We start from the raw sequence: 14,462 nt of genomic DNA on the forward strand, positions 1-14,462 counted from the left end.
TGTCAGCTTTTCAGTTTAAAAATATCTTCCAAAACACTTGTAATGCTGCCTGTTTGTAAATGAGCTGGGCTTTTTCTGTAGTGCAAATAGAAATTTCCATTAACTCTCACTGGTCAAAGTTAATTTACACAAGTTTTTGACAAAAACTAACTTTGGTGTTCTCTTAAAACTAAGATAGGACAAAGGTCTAGTCTGTAATTGGCAAAAGTTAGTCTGAAGCTGCTTTGTATTTGGTATGCAGATGGAGAACACATTTGCCCAATGTAACTTTTTACTTGATGTGTACATTTGTTCTTTTCATTTTTAATAACAATGGTTTAGGTGAAATAATTAATGTAGACTGGTAAAAAGAATCAAGGTGCTGTCACCTTGCAGCTAATAGTAAGCCAATAATATTGCCCAATAAGGGACTAAAAGCTTGTTTATTCTTATGTAATAATTAACATGTTAGTATTATGAAATACAGAATTTAGGACCCACACTGGAATCTGCAGGGCATAGTTTAGTGAGAGCATGTGAGAATGGTCTAGCTTGCTCTCCATACACTCTGACTTTGGGCCACATGGAACCATTTTTTGATTAAATGTCTTTTTCTTTTTGGGAGTTCTCTTCAGACAATGCACACTTTCTTGTTAAATAACTAGCATGACAAGGTGATAAGAGAAATGTACACTGCATAGGGAAGAGTTTTTTATGCATATGAGGGGGTAAGAATTCCCCAGGTCAAATAAAAGCTCAATTTGAGGACATTCTGAAGTACACCTCTACCTTGATATAACGCTGTCCTCGGGAGCCAAAAAATCTTACCGCGTTATAGGTGAAACCGCGTTATATCAAACTTGCTTTGATCTTGTTTATTTACTGTTTGGCAGCTCAGCTAAAGAAACTGAAAAAGATGTGTTGTCAAAGAAGCACAAAGCAGGAAAGAGGCAAGTTTAGTTGGAAAGAAATGTAATGGGTGTGTGGGGAGGAAGCACCTCATGGGAAATTGTGACACTACACAGTGTTGTCAAAATGAAAAACAATTTAAAATTATCGTGCAAAAGTGATACAAATATATGGCTTCAGAAATAGAAAGGAATGGACTCTGTCTCTTGCTTAACAGGTCGTTTAGAAATAACACAACAAAACTTCCCATGGCTTACAGAGTAGAAAATCTTCTCGAACGGTAGGGTGGCCTTTGAACTTACTGCTCATGCAGGCACCAGAGCCACTTTAGGTCTGAATCCTGCAAACATTTATGCATGTTTTAACTTTAAGCATGTGAGTAGTTTAACTGAAATAACATCAATATTTTCAAACTTAAGCATTTGCATGGTTCAGTTTAACCAAAATAGCCTAGGGATACAGGGACTTAGAATTACTGTAGAAGCTTAGTTTTATTTGTTGTCGTCCTAAATCAATTTTAAACAAGAAAAGCCCCTACATAATGGAGTTTATATTCAGTATGATTCAGTATCTGGCAGTACTTCACAGAAATTTTACCTTTCTGACTGGGGCTGAAATTGGGGTTTGTTTTAGTAACTCCATGGAATCACTAATAGATTTTTATTAAATACCAATGTAGTTAAAACCGTGTGTAATCCATCATAAATGGTTTGGTTGTTAATCATTTTTACAATGGTAGTGTAAGTTTGCTCTTGATACTTTTTGTGGTGTACTTTCAAATGACTATGAAGATAAGCGTTTGCTTACTAGTTTGGGAGCTAGCTGTCCACTAGTGAATGCCACCCAGTTCTTTCTAGGTGAAGTTGAATTCTTGTGTTCCATTGCAGTACAGTACTGATTGAATGCTTAGTGTTGGACAAGACACGAAGGAACTTACAAAACTCAAGGTGAACTACACAGCTGAAATTACAGTTGATCTAAGCATACCATGCTCTGAATGCCCCCAGAAGTAGTTTGGGTGAAGTGGAAGTGGAAGACAGTTCAGTAATAATGTTTAACTTAAAAAAAATGTATCCACTCCTTCCCTTTGTACCAACCCCTTCTATGAAACTCTCTGGACCTTCCTCACAGGATACCTATTAAAATATGTTACAGTTCATTAGGAGATGACAGGCTGATCTGTGAAATGAACACATGTGTGTTTTTTCTTGCTATGTGAGTTGCTTCATGGTTCCATTTTGAGAAATTTTAATATTTAGTGCAGGGATCGTCAACCTTTGGCACGTGGCTCACCAGGGTAAGCACCCTGGCGGGCCGGGTCGGTTTGTTTACCTGCCGCGTCCGCAGGTTCGGCCGATCATGGCTCCCACTGGCCGTGGTTCACCGTCCCAGGCCAATGGGGGCGGTGGGAAGCGGCGGCCAGCACATCTCTTGCCCCATGCGGCTTCCTGCCGCCTCCATTGGCCTGGAGCGGCGAACCGCGGCCAGTGGGAGCTGTGATCGGCCGAACCTGCTGATGCGGCAGGTAAACAAACCGGCCCGGCCCGCCAGGGTGCTTACCCTGGCGAGCCACGTGACAGAGGTTGCTGATCCCTGATTTAGTGCATCATACTTAAAGCATTAGACTGTGTGCTTCTTTTTCATAGTTTTATTTTGCCATGTTTGTTAATTATTTTGTACTAAAATCAGTGTTTTCTCTTTTATTTCCTATGGAACCCTGCAGGCGTGTTTTCATCCAGAGTTTGTAACTATACTTCCATGGCCACAGACTGATGTAACAAACACTGCATGATGGGGCAGGTCCTCCCCAGCCATTGGGCAGCTTCACAATGCTCCAATAATCTAATTTAGGCTTACTTGTCTCTTAAAAGATTTTCTAGCCTAGGGCAATCCACCGGTGAGGCAGAGTCTCAGTAGTTCCTATACTTCCCCCCTTCGTGCGGCTAGTGCAGGCTGTGGCTTAACCCTAACCTAGCACAGAGAAATCCCAGAAATCAGGGAGTGAAAAGGTGACTTAAAATAACCTTCACCTCCTTGGACCCCACGCTTCAGTTCTTGGCTTCAGCTGAAGATCTGGGCCAGTAACTTCTTTCTGGATCTTGCAGAAGCAGATACTGGGCTGTGAAGGGGAATAACTAGAGTAACAGCTCAGGGAATAGACGCCATGATAGATCAACACAATTGTTTTTGGTGTAAATGTTAGGTTCTTTTATTGTAAAATCTCCTTCCCTCTCTTCGGTGCTCTTTTCTTCGTTTACATCTCTTCAAAATTTCAGATTTAGTAATTTTTGCAGCATTAACTTCCTGACACGATTCTTTCTGCCTCTAGCTGCCTGGTGAAGAGGTTCAACTACAGAGTCCTCAGGAAGGAAGTCTGGAAGGAAATGCCTAATTCAAAATCTAGTTTTTTAGTTTACATGAGGGTACAAGACCTTATACAGAGCACATTGTGAGTCCAATTTGCACTTTACAGCAGTCACTTCTAATCTCAAAATATTATCATTTCAGACCTGTATTTCTAAAATAAAACCAGAGGAATAGATGGCCTTATGTGAGACCACTATTGGATAGCAGAAACTTGAATCAACAGAATCTATATATAGATTAATTTATTTATTTTTAATTTGTTTTGAGTTCTTTGTGTGTATGGTGTGGGTGTGTGTGAACTGTTGTTCGTGCAGGGTCAGTCAAGTGATATAAGGATCCCAAATATGTTTTTAATTTATTATTTATATTCCATAGTGCCATAGATGCCTCAGGCATGGAGCAGGACCCTATTGTGTTAGAGGCTGTTCAATCACAGAACAAAAAGATGGCCCCTAAATTCCAGTCTCAGAATCCTTAAATCTCTGTACATTTGTCCTACCAAAGAGCCAGTTTATACTAAGCTATAAACTATGCAAACCACAATGCGAGATTATGATTGTAAATATCCTGTTTGGCTTTATTCAGCAGAAAGCATTTTAAAGACATTTGAGAGACTTTTTTTTCCTGTAGTCCTTTTACTATTCCACATTTAATTTGTCTGCTGAGAGTTTACATCATCCTGTGATTTGCCATGGTTTCATCCAAAGTCAAAACTATATTGGCTATGCCATATTTTCTACCTCCATTATTCCTTTCCCATAAAACCTGCTGTCTCTGCCACATCTATAATTTGGTCTCTGCTTATAACAAAAGCAGCAGTCACAGGTGTATTGTTTCCTTTCTTTCCAAGCCTCTCCCACTTTTGGGGGAACACATTGGGTTGCCCATGGGTGTTGTGAAGGCCAGTACTATAACGGGGTTCAAAAGGGAGCTAGATAGATTCATGGAAGATAGGTCCATCAATGACTATTAGCCAGGATGGGCAGGAATGATGTCCCTAGCCTCTGTTTGCAGAAGCTGGGATTGGGTGACAAGGCATGGATCACTTGATGTTAACCTGTGTGTTCATTCCCCTTGGGGCACCTGTCAGAGGACAGGATATTGGGCTTGATGGACCATTGGTCTGACCCAGTATGGCCATTCTTATGTTCTTAAAAATCTTGGAGGAAATACTGATGATGTTCCTGGGCCTAAATTATGTTGCTTATGAAATGTTCCTGGGAATGTCAAAAGACACTTCCCCTTTTGAAGGGATAAACAAAGCTGAGCTCCCAAAACTCAGTGTAAACAAGATGTATCTCGATTGGATCTCTCTTCTTGAACTACATTGTCTTAATTTTATATGAGATAATTTTCAAACAAAAAATAGAAGCTGCAAAACTTGGCTATAGTCCCTTGGATCTCAACTCATTGTTTTGTGAATGAAGTGATTTTATCTGTAGACATAAAATTACCCACAAGTTAATGATAATCAGCTAGTTAACTTCCTATAAGCACCATGGTAATAATAAAATGACAACATTTTGTGTGTGTGTGTGTGTGTGTGTGTGTGTGTGTGTAAGTAAAATTTTATGTATATGTTTTGTTGGCTTGGCTGCAGATCCTGGCAAAAGTGAATAGAATTGCACTTCAGTGGCTACCTTTCCTCCCTGAAAGGTTCTGAAGATAGGTGTTGGTCTTACCTGCCCCACTGGCTCTCTCATATAGTGTGCCATCTTCTCACTTTATGTGTACGTGAAGTCAAAAGGGGAGTCTGAGGGTGATTTAGATTCCACTGAGAGATGTATTACTTAGTTACTTTTTTTTTTTTTTTTGGGTAACATCCATACATTACAGTTTCTCTGCTTTTCCCAGTACTTGGCTCAAAGTGAGACTTGAATGACAGCAAGTTTGGCTGCTGCTATGTTTGTATTAATATGTGGAAACATTTTGAGGTTGTTGCAAGGATTATACTCACGCAGGTTAACAGTCTACACATGCTTGTTCAACACCAACTGCTCTTAGATTTGTAGACTGTTGTGGTGACTAAGAAGCACTTTAGTTAACTGTGTCCCTCTAGGCAGTTTATGGCTGGGTGCGTTTCAAGATGTTTGTGGTCTTGTGATTTGTATCTAGACAACCTTTACAGAGACTGATCTGTATCCCTCCATGCCACCTCAGAATTTGATTTACTGTTGGGCTTGAGCCAGCAGTTCTTAGGCATGGATCAGGGTATACTTCTTGGAAGTGACACTTCTCTGGAATTTGTTCTTCTCCTTGGTATGTCAAAGGCAGATTTTGTTGACCCTTCAGAACACTGTATAAAGCACATCTTTTTACCTCTGTCTCCTGCCTTAGGAAAGGATAATGGTGGGATATATTAAGATGTTTTTGAAGAAGTTCAGTTTGACAGTGGCCCATATGTTTTGTTAAATGTGTACATGTTACCTTAGCCTTAGTTATATTTTAGCCATATCTCTTCTGTCCCTTCATGTAGTTCTTCTGTTCTGCTCCTGTGATCATTCCTTTTTACTCAAAATTGATGTGGTCACATGACAATTATTTTGTTTGGATTTAATGCTAATGAAGTTCAGGACGGTCCTGGAAATGGAAGCCTTTCATTCATACAAAAAATAGGATTGTTTCAAGACTTCCCCCAAACACCCACTGCTAATTAATCTAAACCCTGCCCTTTAAGGATTGCCAGTAAGGGTTAAGGTGGTTCAGTTTCTGTCATCTGAGCTTGTCTATGTGGAGATCTTTTGCGTACTAGGAATTAGGTTGGGGCCAAAAATTTTCACATACACCAGTGAACATTCATAGATTTTTAAGGCCAGAAGGGACAAGTGTGATCATCTAGTCTGACCTCCTGTGTAACATAGGCCATGAAACTTCTCCAAAATAATTTCTAGAGCAGACCTTATACAAAAACATCCAATCTTGGCATTAAAAATAGTCAGTGATGGAGAATCCACACTTTGGATAGTATCTGCTTTCATTTGTTACTGATCTGAGCAGGGTTTGTATGGGTGACTTAAAAGTAAAGGCTCATATTTCAATACAAAACTCATGAGCAATCCAGTCACCCTGTGATACATTTTGTTCAAAAATGTGTGCTAGATATGTAAACGTGTATATGCTCTTGAATGAATGGTCATATTCTGGCCATGGATGGTCATTGAGCCGAGAGAAAACTGACATCTGTTACGTTCTTCAGTTGGATTTTTTTTTCTTCAGGAAGCCCTTTAGTTACAAAATGGATATCATTATAGTTCTATTTAATTATTCTCCTACTCTTTTCATGTATTATAAAACTCCGTGGATTTTTAACTTCTGAGTTGCTATTCCAATTAACCTTTTCAAAATGTAATGCTTCAAATTGTTTCCCCCCCCCCTGATTTATAATTGAAATACTCCAGGCAACACACAAAGCAGATGAGGTCTGAATGCTCACCGTGAGCACCTGGATATTAATTTTATAATACTTTTTATATGGAGATACAGTGGAAAAACTAGGTTTTAGAGCAAACACTACTATAGAGTTATTTTTGGTTGGGGTTACTTCATGAAAATGTAGTTAAGAAAATAATAGATTTTAAAAATAAAACAGAGGTAAGTATGGAGCCAAGGTGTGTGTAACTGCTAGAAGTATTAGTATATCTATTAACTTCATAAAATGCAACTGTGGCCCGTGTTATCTTCTGGTTACTGCAGTATCTTTCCCAGCTACCTCTGCCAAACTTTTTAAGATTGAAGAATTAGAAATAAAAATGTATTTATCAAATGTTCAATACATTATTTACCAAATCGTTATAGAATGTGTTTAGAGACACTTCATACATTTGTTTACAATGTGAAAAAGCCTTTTAGCTCTCATAGTGCTTAAATTTTTTATAATTAACAGGTGGATTTATACATTTGTGAAAATGGCAAGCTCAACTAACTATTAAACACAGTCCCAAAATATTGTTGAGTGGGAGCGGCTGAGGTGTTTGCTGTAATGGTGCAGTTTAAGTTGATTCTATTTACATAAGTATTTATCATGGCCATAAAGCCACCCTTTAGTCAAACATGGGCTCCTTTTGAAACCTCAGAGTGCCAAAGAGAACATTTGTATGTATTCTGTTTGGCTGAGAAGAATGAAATGCCTATTTTTTTTCTTCTTTTTTTATTAGTAGCTCAAAACATGCTAAACTTGTAAAATGCATGTGTGACAGGATCCCTGGGGTGCAGCTTGGGATGGTGGGACTGCTGTGCCCCTTTATCTCTCCAGCCTGGACACTCTCTCTCAGTGCTTTGCTAGTGACAAGCAGCAAACCCCTCCAAACCCCTCCAGGCGCTGTTATCACTCAGCACAACCGCATGTGGAGCCCCACATCCAGCTAAATTGCATGAATGCTCCCGGAGCCACTCATGAATCACACAGAGAAAGGCACCAGCTGAATCCCCCCAGCTTCCAGCACTGTACCTCAGGAATATACCGTCTTGCACTGCTCAATTTATTAATTGGTTCACCACTTCATCAATGGAAAGCACAAACCTGAGCAAGCACCTTTACCAAACACTTCAGGCAAACTTACTGGTAAAGATAAACAGTTAAACAAATTTATTGACTACAAAGGATGCTTTCAAGTGATTATAAGCGATAGGCAAAAAGTCAGAGTTAGTTACCAAAGTAAAATAAAATATAAGCACGCAGTCTAAACTCTCAACGCTATTAGACTGGGCAACATCTAGATTAAGCACTTTTTCTCACTCCACTGGATATTGCAGTTCATAGTACACAGATTTCACCCTTGAAACCTGGGCCAGTCTCCTCTGTTAGAAACTTAAGTCTTCTCAGTGTCCTTGTTGCTTGCAGCATAGGTGGGGACAGGAGAAAGGTGAAGCATGGGCCCCGTGTCCTGTTTTATACCCTTAATCCTTTTTCCCTGGTACCTCACATGGCATGCTTTATATGCAATATCAGAATTATATACAGATGAGGAAATGGGGGTTACAAGATGCTCCCCCAAAGTATAGTATGTCACAGCATATATCTGACCTCATGCAGTGGAATATGAAAAGGGAAACTTCAGACAACTGCATACTAGAAAAAAGATTCAAATTGGGTATTTCAGGTCTGGCCCAGAAGTGGCACAGGTGTACTGGGTGTACTCCCAGCCCTGGGAAAGGCCCTCATTGTGCCCCAGCTTCCTCTGATTAGCACATGGTGATAATGGAGGCGGTAAGAAGAGAGGTGGAAATTTCAACCTCCATGTCTGGAAAAAATCAGTTTAGACTGGACGTTTATGCTTCCCTCTCCCCCACTTACAACTTTTTTTTTTAAGTGGAGCACCATCTCCTCCTCTTTCTGTATAAAGTCTGTCTGGCACCATGGTGCTCCTAGTGCTGAGCTAGTGGATAGGTAGGAACATCACTGTTCTGGCAGCATCCTTAGGGAAGATGCATGACATAGGTCTTAGGAGTGTACTGTGATCCCAGTGATGTGCACTTCGAAGTTTGGAGCATGTATGAACCACGCATGCTCTATTCCCTTTGAGTAGGCAATACTCATTAAATACACAGTTTGTTTTTAAAGGGACATTAGCCCAGTGTTCTGTACTGGGTGATTAAAATGAGGTACATCAACTTGCTATGATTTAACTCAAGGGAGCACTGAATTACTTGGACACTTTTATGTCCTCTACAGTGAAACTCTGTTTCATTTGCCGATTTACATTTTTTAGGGGGGGAAGGATGCGAACTGTCTAATAAATAAAAAATTATCCTAAATTATTTATTCTGCACATAATTACTTTATTACGAAATTATTGCTCACCTATAGTAAATGTATCTACTTACAATATTGTATTTAATGAATTTTTATATACCAATAAAATATTCACCCAAAGAACAGTAATGAATCATTCTTGAGTTTAAAATATTTTTTTCACTTTTGTCAATTATTGCAATTTAATTTCTAAATTTGCAGAGAAACATTGCAAAGCAAAGAGGATAGCACCGCTGTAGAAAGTGTGCTTTTTAGAATGAGTCAGTTGTGTGTCTTTTTTCTATGAAAATAGATGGACCTTTACAATGACAAAGTAAATTTTGTTGAATTTAATTAATGATTGCACAAGAGCCAATACGCAAGCAGTTCATGGTTTTTCATTCTTAATAACGTCTTTCTTCTGTTTATCAGGCCATGAGCATAGCTGGCAGTGTAAAGTAGAAGAAAAGTAGTACCCAGGATTTCTTTTTATTAGTCTTTCTAGCTCTGGTGATTGGAAGAATCAATTGGAAGAAGTTTGATTCTGTTTTTTTGAGAGCAAGCAAGCCTAGGATAGTGTTCTTAGTAATTTTGATAGGTTCTTATTACAGCATGAACATCTAATGACACTCGAACAGTGAAATGTCTTTAGACTTAGTTATTAGTTAGACTTATTTCTCTCACATTTTGAAAAAAAGCAGACAATTATGTACAATTAGCTGCAAGACCTAAACAAGGTGAATTAAATAGAAACATTAGTTGAAATACATTTTATTCTGATTGCAGTAATATTTTTGTACTGCAAATATTTTTTTCTTCTTAGTTTCATTGAATATTTGTGCATATTTCATCGGCTTCTATCCTCTGCATTACTTTTGACATTCTTTCTATTTCCTCAACTTTGTGTACTTTTAGAATTTCTTTCAAGATGTTGGATTTTTATGTGTGTGTAATTTTGAAAGGAAGAACATACAGTTTATGGAGTCTAAGTATTTGCTAATTTAGTGTCAGGAACTTTCACTTATCACACACTTGTCAAACTTTATCCTATTTTAAGCATAAAGAGATGTCTGTCAGGAAAAACTGTGATCGCTTAATGTGTCTAGCTTTGTATTTGAAGCATTAATGGAAAATACCATAACTTGAAGGTGTTGCTCCCAAACATGGGTCTTTAATGCAAGTGTACATATTTCCTTCCTAATGTTACAGTATAAAATAAGCCTGCTTAATCCAGTTAAGAGAGTGAGGAGCTCTCCTCTTTATGCCAACTCCCATTAGTGTTAATGAGAGCTGCACGTGCACATTTCAGGGAGAATAGACCTCTGAGTCTTTTGTGAAGGAATAATACAGTGCTATTTTGTTTGAGTTCTTTGAGATGGACACTGGTGCCTGCCCAATGCCACACAGCTCTAATCCTGCTGGGCTTGTGTTTTTCCTTCACATATGTATTTCTCTCATCCTCTATCCAGTAATGAGAGTTAGGAACTTCTGGGAGGCTCTTACTGTAACTCCTAGGGTAAATTCTCTGGGGTAAGTGATAAGACTTTTTTCAATTGAGTTTGGTAGAATACTCGTGCATTAATAATACTATCGCTTGTATTCTAGTAGCACATAAAGGCCCCAATTGGGGATCAGCGCCCATTGTGCTAGGCATTACACATACTGAATGACCCATTTTTGTTTTTTTCCTAGTTTTATGTAATTAATGTGACTTTGACAGGGCTTCTTGCTATCTAAGATACCAGTCAACATGAATAAAAGTAACAGAATCTGTTGCAAAGAATGTATCTTTGCACCAGCACTTGCATTCTAAAAATTGTTTTTATGATTCCATTCAGAACTTTCTTTAATGTTTCTTATTATTATTATGTGGCATCTCCATTAGTGGAGGTTTGCAACCATGATAGCCCATTCTGTACAACCCTCTGCTAATCTTTGTGGATGAACAATCCTTTTGCTCCACCCAGGATATCACATTGTCCATCCAATATCTACTTTTTCTGCCTCACGTTCTGCCATCAACTTTCCTTTCCTGTGCCCATAAACATACATCACTCGCTGAAACTCTTAAAATGTGCCCTGCAAGTTGAATCTTTCATTTCATAAGATCTCTAACTAGCATTTGCTAAGTTCCAGTCATCACCAGTACATTTCATTAGTTATGTAGTCTATGCATAATATTTTCAGAATTATTCTATAACACCATAATTTGAGACTGTATTTCTTTATTATCGATTGTTTGAATGTCCATGTTTCACAGCTGTAATTTAACAGAGACCAAATATATGTTTTTAAAAGTCAAAATTTACTCTTCAGATTTATGTCCCTTTTCTCATCAAGTTTTTATTCTTCCCCTTGCTGTATGGCTGTGTTGTTCATTGGAATTTTGCATGTTTTCCTAGTGTCCTTACATAGGACCATAGCTTTTGTCTTGTCCGTATTTTTTGCCATATTCATATATTATTTCCACTAACTTCATCAGGCCTTCTGAATTAGCCAGCAGCACTGTGTTCATTGCATAGCAAATGTTATTCACCTATTTTTCCATCCATCTTTAATGTTTAATGTCTTGAAATGCAGGTGAGCTCATGGCCTCTTCAGAGAATGAACAAATGTACCAAATTAGTAAAGCTACATATAGTGCATTAATTTAATCTAAACTCCATGCAATGGCCACCCTAAAAATATCCAGTGTAGATTTGTTGAAATTATAAGAAATAATGCTGCCTAGAAGATCAGATTAATGCACACGAGCTACATTTTGGGAAAGTTAAGTAACAGAATATGAATTCTTTAGAAAGAATATAACTGTTGATAAAACAAACTCAATTCTATACTGAAGCAGTTACCAAAGTTTGCTCTTGCTTTGTGTTTGCAGCCTTTTATTTATGGTGCCTTAAGAAATCCCAGTAATTCTGTGCTATTTAAAGTGATAACTTCCCCAGGGATAGCTACTTCCTCTCATTGCAAAGAATTGTGATAAATTGTAGAGGAACATTCTGCAAAAGTATTGAAGATGCAGTTAATGGGGGATGAGAAATCTGTCTTAGTTTGTGTTATTTTAAACAAGAATAAGATCCCCTCCCCAATGTACTTGCTGTATCTATATTTAATAAAGATCTTTAGTGCCTTGGATGAAAAGTAAAACTGATCTCTAGCACTGGACTATTAAATTCTTTCATGTGTCAAACATTTCCCACTGTTCCCAATACTCTGCTCTATTTTCCTATCCATAATTGATTTGGGGAAGTATTCTAATGCTATGCTCATTTGGTTTAGACAGGTTTTTTTTTTTTTTTTTTTTTTTTTTTTTAAGAATTGGTCTTTAAGGTCAGGCTTGACAAAGCCCTGGCTGGGATGATTTAGTTGGGAATTGGTCCTGCTTTGAACAGGGGGTTGGACTAGATACCTCCTGAGGTCCCTTCCAACCCTGATAGTCTATGATTCTATCACTCTCAGTATCGCCCTCTACTTCTGTCTCCAGCCCTGCACTAAAATCACTTGATTTTTCTATTAAATTATAGGAGTTTTCTCTGCAGGTCTAAGCAACTCCTTTTTCAGGGTATGCCTGTTGAAGATAGTCTATATGAAGCCTTTGAAATTTATACTGCTGTGGAAAGGTTGATAATGCACAAATATAAGCAAATTAATAAAAAAGTTGATCATACACAAATATAAGCATAATTGCAAAGGTTTTAATTGGGTCCCATTCCACGGAGTTAACTAGCTTCTTCATTGAACCTGAGTTCCCATGGATTAATTTGGCCGGATCCTCTGCTGTAGCCAAGATACGCTTGGCACAGTAGCCAACTCCCTGATTCTCTTATTGGCCCTGATGTAGGTTAGAGCAGCAGACTCTCAAGGAGCTCTCTGCCAGCTGTACTTATATCAGACCTAGGAGGAAATTGGCATAGAAAAAACAGGGCTACACAGACTAGGGATTCCCCAACACAAGGGGATGCTCCGCAAAGGAAGTGCAGGTAGTTTCCACTCTGTCCATTGTAAAAGGAGTGTGTGGTGGTGGTTGGAGTGAGGAATCTGCCTCACTGTTCTTAAAGAGTTCAGCAGTGCTGAGCACCTTGCAGGATCAAGCCCAGATTGGAAAGGCAGTGTGGTCTAGTGGAGAAGGCACTGAACTGGGAATCAGAAAATCTGGATTCTCTGATAGATCTGCTATAAACTGCTGTTTGAACTTGGGTAAATCACTTACCTTCTCTGCCGGGTCTGTTTGGATTGTAAGCTCTTTGGGGCAGGGACTGTCTCTCCCTTATGTATTTACACTGGCATGGATCGCAGCTGGGGCCGCTAGGCACTGCTTTAATACAAATAAATAATACAGTGAAGTTTGTTAACAAAGGTATTGTTTAGGGCTGTGGCACAGCTTGATATTTCAGTTAAGGTATAAATATTCCTACCCTGGCAATACAGTATCTGTAGGTCCCTTGCACCCAGGGATTTCAATGGGACTTGACTTTGTGTAGCAGTAACAAGTAGAAAGTTAAGTCAAAGCAAAAAACTGGAACTATAGTTGATTGCACCTTTCAGTATGGGATAAGAGCAGTATTGATCATTGTGTATCCCACCCAATTTCCCTACACATTCCAACTGTGATAAACAAGACATTCAAATCAAACAGTGTAGCTAGTTGATGTGGTAAGAACATTGCCCAGTGAACACTTGTGTTACACGGTGAGCTGTTGAAATGTTGCAAGGATTTTGATAGATCTGTAAGCCACTCAAGCTTTCTGTAGTACTGTACATAGCTTTTCCGTGGCTGATGTACTATGCTTTATTCGAAAGTCACACGATTAAAATAAGTTGATTGGAATTAAAATGGAAAACACTTTTAAACAAAATGAATGATAGATCTTAAATGGCCGAAAGCAATAAAATGAACGTTCAGGCTGATATTTAACTCGCTATCTGATTTAGGGAGTCTTAGAAATCATGGCACATTGTATTGTAGAACACTTGTATATAACCCTGAAAAATATTAATTTCAGTTGGATTTATTATGAAACACAGTGCTCAAGCACAATACATTTTATCCTGCTTAAAGTTGGCTTTCATATTAACAAGGTTTTAGGAAGATTAATAAACAGCTTGATGGGTGTACATTTTTGTTTAAAATCCAAAGGAGCATCACCACTAACAGTACAATGGTTTGAGACCATTTGATTTAAAATGTTCAGTTAGAGCATATATCCCATACCATAAAATTAAACCATTCACTGTTTTAATGGGACACTAATGCAAACAAAAGCTCTTGCAATGAAGAGTAGCTACAATGTATGTCCATTGTCTAGCTTTTGCATCTGGGCTGTTTCCCCTGAATTCAGTTAATTGGTTGGCAGACCCCAGAAGGTTTTGCTAAGTAGCCAGACTTCTCTGTCTGACCAAGCTTCTTTCTGATCAACTGTGGGTCATCCAGTGGTTGCATGTCATCTCTTCAGGAGGTAGCCTTCTCCCTCCCTCT

General features: G+C 38.5%; 1 protein-coding gene across 7 annotated transcripts in view; it reads left to right on the top strand.

The window, feature by feature from the left end:
* The window catches only part of KIAA1671 (KIAA1671 ortholog), a 143,930-nt gene that overhangs the window by 77,320 nt on the left and 52,148 nt on the right, over window positions 1-14,462 (top strand). The window lies entirely within an intron of this gene.

Source organism: Chrysemys picta, chromosome 15 (genome assembly GCF_011386835.1).
Source record: "Chrysemys picta bellii isolate R12L10 chromosome 15, ASM1138683v2, whole genome shotgun sequence".
Lineage (NCBI taxonomy): Eukaryota > Metazoa > Chordata > Testudines > Emydidae > Chrysemys > Chrysemys picta.